General features: G+C 40.9%; 1 pseudogene; it reads right to left on the minus strand.

Moving 5' to 3' along the window:
• Positions 1–531: 531 nt before the first annotated feature.
• LOC125357886 lies at positions 532–1,149 on the minus strand (annotated as a pseudogene).
• Positions 1,150–6,651: the final 5,502 nt, after the last annotated feature.

A 6,651-nucleotide genomic window follows, 5' to 3' on the forward strand; every position in this document is an offset into this window, starting at 1 on the left:
TTCATGGCCTGTATTTCTTTTTTGTGTGTATGTGTGTGTACTCAGGTTTCATCTTTTAGTCAGCTCCATGAAGGACATCCTAAACATTACATGAGACACAACAGAATACCCTTTTCTTCCAGTATTAAAAAATGACATTCACAAACATTTTTAAGGAGCTTTCCTATATAATAAAGGTGGTGATCTTGAATTTAAAAAAAATCTGTAAGCTAATTACGCTCTTGATACAGACTGCTTATAGATACATTTAGAAATCACTTTCTGGCCATGATAAACATTGTATGCAGGTTTTCAAAACGTCCCTAAATACACATCATTTTTAGCTTTAAAAATCAGTCTGGCCAACCTTTTTGGTCAGAAGGAATAATCCTGAGAGCTCTAACAAAAAACCTGATAAAAAAGATAAAAATACCTGGATTCTAAAAATTTGTCTTAATTTGTCTTTAAATGGGGAAAAAACACATGGAGCTTTCTGAAAGGTATTTAACAGCCTACCTTGGGAGCTCAATTAAAAAAATATAACTTGATGTATTAAAACAGATGTTTCAACGCAGCTCCAAAAATCTTTATAAATACAGCAAATTGGAAGGACGATCCTGGATCAGAAGTGTTATTCCTTGTGTATCTACATATGTGCTCATGTCTCATCTCAGTGTGGTAATTGTCTCTGTAATTTTCTCCTGAGTAGCTGTCATAACCACCCTGACTTCTGCCACTGTAATCTCTGGAGCGGCCATATCCGTATCCTCCAGGCTGACTGTCATATCTGCCACTTCCCATATCCCTAGTCCCCACCACCTTTAGAGTAGCTGCGACCATGTCCATGGCCTCCAAAGGCACCCCCTCTGGTGTCCTGGGCAGACTTGCCTGCATGGTCCACTCGGATCTGGCAACCACCCAGGGACTCTCCATTCATGGCTCTCATGGCATCTGCGGCATGTTCTGGGTTGGTGAAGGTGATGAAGCCAAAACCTCAGGACTGTTGAGTCTCCCTGTCCTTGACAACCACCAGTTCAGAAATAGGCCCAAAGCTACTGAAGTGATCTTCAAGTGCCTGCCCATCGGTATTAAAAGTTCAGTCCTCCCACAAAGAGTTTTCCTTCTTCAGAAGACATGGTAGTGAATTTGAATCCTTTGAAAGTGAAAAGACTGACATGCCAAGTTGTTCGGCGAAGAAGGGAGAACAGGTCATGGCCTGTATTTATGATCTCATGCACAGATGTCATTTTTCAACCACACTTTGTTCTAGGTATTTTATACTTCCAAGTGCTCTTTATTGAAAGTATTATTCGTTGTTTGTGTATTATTTTGTTTTAGGAGCCAGGGAGAAATCCTCTCAGTTTTCAATTTCCAGGAGCAATGGCCACAAGTTCATTTTCATTTTAATCGCTAATATTAATCTTCTTATTGATCATTGATGTCTTTCTGAACAGGTGGTTGAAAACCTTACCATGTTACAGTCTACCAAAAGTTTTTGTTTTAACGTGAGTCTGTCTTACTTCTTATAGTAGTTAGGTAGGGTAGGTGGCACACTGCTCAGACCCACTCCTTAAGACTATCAGTGACTGAAATATTTCTCTTTCTTGAATCAACTGTCAAGCATTACATTTAGCCAGAGAGTCATTCTACTCAAGCCCACTCCTTCTTCCTAACGACACCCACATTGTGTGATTAACTGAAACAAAGAAGAAATGGAGCAGGTCTTAACTGCTAGAGAATCACCTTGTGAAAAAAAAGCTAAGAGTTCAAGCCTCACTACCCGAACACACAAAGAAGAAAAATGAAGTCTTGAAACTTTCCTCAATTGTAACAATCAGTAAGGGGATTTCCTACGTTTGGGGCTCCATGTAGGTTCCTTTTGTAACTGCAACAAGACTATATATTTGCCCTTTTTACAAAACTCTTTCACTTCACTTGAGATGTGAATGCCAAGAACATTCATGCATGCAAAACTATCTCTCAGTGTCTGTTTCTTTCTACCTGTCATTACCATGGGAAACAGGGTGCAAAATGAAATTCTGAAGATGGTGTATTGTCTGGCTGAGTAATGGAGAGTAGGAATTGATGGTAATGGGGGAGGAGCCTTCCTAAGGCTTCTCTTTTCTGTTACTACCTGTATTCTGTGAACAAGAAAACTGCCCAAATATTAGTCAGGGATATATTGGGTAACCAGTAGGAGAGAATAGAGTGCTACCACTATGTTTTTCCAAGATCCTGAAGCTCCAGACCTAGAAGAGAAAAAGGCAATGGCAATGGCTATTAATTTAGATGAGAAAAATGGCACACCATCATTTATTGGAGAAGGGAAAGGAAGGCTGATAGCTAAAATTAGCTAGGAGAGAAAAACAATTCTGCTGACTATACAGCAACACACTCTGCTGTAGCTCAAGCCTAAATAAAAACTAAAATTCAGATATAAAACTTCATTATAAAGTAAGCTGAGCTCCAGAAGAATGTTGGATTCTCTATTGTCGTGGATCAGCTGTGCCCATGATTAGAAAGACCAGACATCCTGAGACTGAGAAGGAGATGAGCAAATCCGTGTAATCATTGCACTCTCAGTTCATGGCTCCTCAGATTTCCACAGGACTCTGTGGATCTAGAGAGGTAATTTAGCCTTGAATATGGAAACCTCTGCACTTCAGCCTCTGTTTGAAGATTAAGAAGCAGCTCTGTCTTATAACATGACATGTACTCCCTTGGGATCTACCCCTGATATCCAGACAAATAACAAAGCCTAAGCCTGGACATCACAGAAGCTGGAATGGCACGACTTTTGTAAGACCTGAAGAACCTTTAGAATCACCCAGCATGTGCTGCCTAGCGATGGAAAAAAGGGATGCAGATCTTGAGGCTCCCAATTAAAGGAGAGCTGTCTACGTGGGAGAACTCTCCCAGAATAGAGGTGTTCACACCTGAGGGATGGTGTTAACATATTCCAGCATGAGTCTTGTTAGAGGAAAGAAAGCTATCATGTACAATATGAGTGATAGAAAATGAAGGAAAGAAAGAAAAATGGTTCAGAAAATTTTATAGGCTCATGAGTGAACAATAGATAGGGCAAGGAGTCCTATCCAGCTTTGAATTAAGGTACTAGGAAGTACTTAGACAGGATAATAACAAAATGAAGAGAGCACGGTTAGTATCTGTGAGAACCTCAGGGGAAGATCTCTTGTCAAGGACAAGAATAGAAGTTGCCGTTAGAGAAGGATCACACTATAAAACCACTGGAATGACCAAAATCCAGAAGAAAACAAACATGGTTTAGATATCTTTATGCATTTGATTAAAGCCAGGTTACAAAATTGTAATGTACAGCGAGGCCTCTGTGGCAACCTAAAAATCCAGATTCACAGACTTGTTACTGATGTGTTTAATAGAACTCAGAAAGTCTACAGAAAATATTACTGGGGATAACTAAATAATAATATTTACTCTATGCCGTAAAAGAAATCATGTTTAGTTGGGATGATCAGGACACTACTAACTGTTACAAAGGAAAAGGTCTGAAACACTTCTTCCTCCTATTCCTCCCTTTCTTCTTCCTCCTGTCTTCCATTTATTTTTTCCTATGATTCTCCTCTTTATATCTCCATCATCTTTATTATTAGAGTTTTTGAACCTCTTCACTTGACTTATCCAATGCATGGTGTCTTTCCCCTCATTCTTGCTGTTGTTCAGCCATTTCTCAGCAGCAATCTCTGGAATCTATATTTATAATGCTCAGATATACATGCTGCTTTCCACATATCCTGCTGAATGTATGTTCAAAATCACAAGAGAAAATGGTGGGATTATGAGAGAGAAGTAGACAGGGGATACTGAGAGAAGAAATTGGATGAAGAAATCTATCTTGATATAATCTTGAACACAAAAACAATTTTTAAAATGCATATCCATTATGCCTAGGAAACTTCTGTTCCTCTCTAGATTTTTCTTAACAAATACTTGTGAAACAATAGGAAATAATCCGTGGTGAGTGAATAGTGTAAAAAAACAGAAATTCCTATATTTTTAAGTAACAATGAACCTATTTATGTAAGTAAAAAGCATTGAATGTATGTGTATATACATATATTTATATACACTCACAGAGATTCTTTCACTTAAACACATACAGAACTGAGACTGTAAAGATGGAAGTAAAAACAAACAAGATTGATATTGCAAGGCAAACTTGTGTTCATAAACTCTAGCAGCAAGTAACTATCTAGCTCCTGGCGACATGTTCATAGGAGCATAATATGTTTTGATTACATTTAAAAATAATCAACGGGTATTATGATTATTACCTAGGGAAATTTTCTGTGGCATTTCACAGCCAAGGGCAACAAAACACTTGGGATGCTACTATGACACAGTATTGCAGGTAACGGATATAAAAGAGCTTAATTTCTATTTGGAAGTAGGCAACATTGTAGGATTACTTACCAAGGTACTGCTGTGTACTGGAAGATTAACTGACTAGGAAAAAATAGTGAATCTAAAAGAGTCAACTAAATAGTCTAGGATAATAATTATAGTTTTTTCTTAGTGTGCATAAGGGATTGGTTCTAGGACTCCTAAGGATATCCAAAGCCATGGATGCCCAAGTCTTTTCAAGAAAATGGCAAAGTATATGACAGAGCCTTTATACATTCTCCTGTACTCATTTAGTTATCTCTAGACTACATATATGTAGGTAATATATAACTCATTTATACACCATGCAAGGGCTGGGAATATATCTTAGTGGTAGAGTGATTGTATCATATAAATAATATACAAATTGCTTGCTAGTGTGTTTTCTTTTTTGAAATACTGACAAGGAAAGAAAATCTACACACGTTAAGTACAGAAACACTATTTTTTCTGATTAATTTTGATCCACACTGGGTTGAAACCACAGATGGGGAACTTGTTGATAAGAAAGCCTTGCTATACATATTTAAATTGAAGGAAAGATTTTTGAGAAGTTTGGGAATCCCCAGAGCAGTTTATGCAATGCTCTAACTCTCAGTGGCACGTTAATTTAGTACTGGATATGAAGAAATAAACCAAAGCTATACTGCAGGTAATTCATTGGCATTAATTTGGGATACTAACAAATGTGACTGATAACTATCTAAGAAAATATTTCCAATACTTTAAGTCTGTCAGGAAGATAACACCATTCATGTAAGAGGTAGAGAAAGGAGGTTCAAAAAAAACAAGCATTCATGATAATTCAAGGATGGGCAGAGTATGATGATGAATTGTAAGATAATTTGTATCTAGTCACCATTTTGATACACACACACACACACACACACACACACACACACACACACACTCCTAAATAGGATAGTGTAATATACAATTTATCTGCATTCAAAATAGAACAAATGGGTCCTGGAGAAGATGGCGGAGAAGCAACAGTGCCCTCGCTGAGCTCCCTCCAACAGCGCAGTTTTCCCACCCCAGAGAAACTTTTACCGCTAGATAGACAGCTCAAATAAGTTCTAACAGTACAGGGATTCAGGCCAGGAAGGAAAAATTAACTTAGCTGGTCTGTTTATTTGTTTTGTTTTTGTTGCCAGTTCTGGGCCTTGGACTTGGCCTGAGCACTGTCCCTGGCTTCTTTTTGCTCAAGGCTAGCACTCTACCACTTCAGCCACAGCACCACTTCTGGCCATTTTCTATATATGTGGTGCCTGAGGAATCAAACCCAGGGTTTCATGTATACGAGGCAAGCACTCTTGCCACTAGACCATATTCCCAGCCCAACTTAGCTGGTCTGAAAACACAGATTTGAGCCCCGGTGGAGTCCCAACGCCACGCCAGTGCCAGCGCCAGCACCACACTGCGAACCCCACGCAGCTCAACGGAGAACAGAGAGAAATTGTCCAGACAGCAGCGTACATACAGATCGCAGGCTGAGCACGGACAGGCTCAAATCACAGAGACAGCATGAGTACTCCCACGAAAGACAGTCTCACTCGCGCCCAAAGAGCAGCTCCTCCCCCAACCATGAGAGCAAAGCTCCATCTTTGACACTGGCAAAGGGGCAGACAAGACTGGAGCTAAAGCCTGCCTGGGGAAAGCGAGGACAAAGCGGCCATCTTTGAGAAGGGCAAGAGGACCAATTAGTGTGAGCCAGCTCCACCCAGGAGAACGCCCCCCGCCCAGGTGGGAGGCTTGTCTTGGGCCTCAGCTTGGCTAGAGGTGACCACCCTGCCCGCCCGAATTCCAAAATTAAAAAGCAAAAGCGGCGAGCAGCTATCGGTGGCACGGAACAGCCACAAGGGAGAACAAACTTCCCGAGACAGATAAACAGTCCCGTTTAGAGGCCCAACTCCCAGCCCAAAACAGAGCTGAATTCCATACCCAGCTCTGCCCAGAAGGCCGCCCCTCCCAGGAGGGAGGAAACTCCCCAAGGCAAGTGACTCTCAGCTTGGTAAACCAGGCCAGAGGCGCCCTGCCCTGCTGAGTCTGCAGCCTATTCAAAGCCAGGTGTTAAAGGCAGCCGCCCCACAGCAGACAGAGGAGCCATGGTTCCCGAGACTGCTCACGTCCCCATCTACAGAGGACGCCCAAGGCCTACCTGCAAGCGGTGTGAACCACAGAGACCCAGGATTGCACCAACAGGGGAGAAGGTCAGAACAGATCCACCCCTTGCAAACTGAAGGCATG

This window comes from Perognathus longimembris, chromosome 10 (assembly GCF_023159225.1).
Source record: "Perognathus longimembris pacificus isolate PPM17 chromosome 10, ASM2315922v1, whole genome shotgun sequence".
Classification (NCBI taxonomy): domain Eukaryota; kingdom Metazoa; phylum Chordata; class Mammalia; order Rodentia; family Heteromyidae; genus Perognathus; species Perognathus longimembris.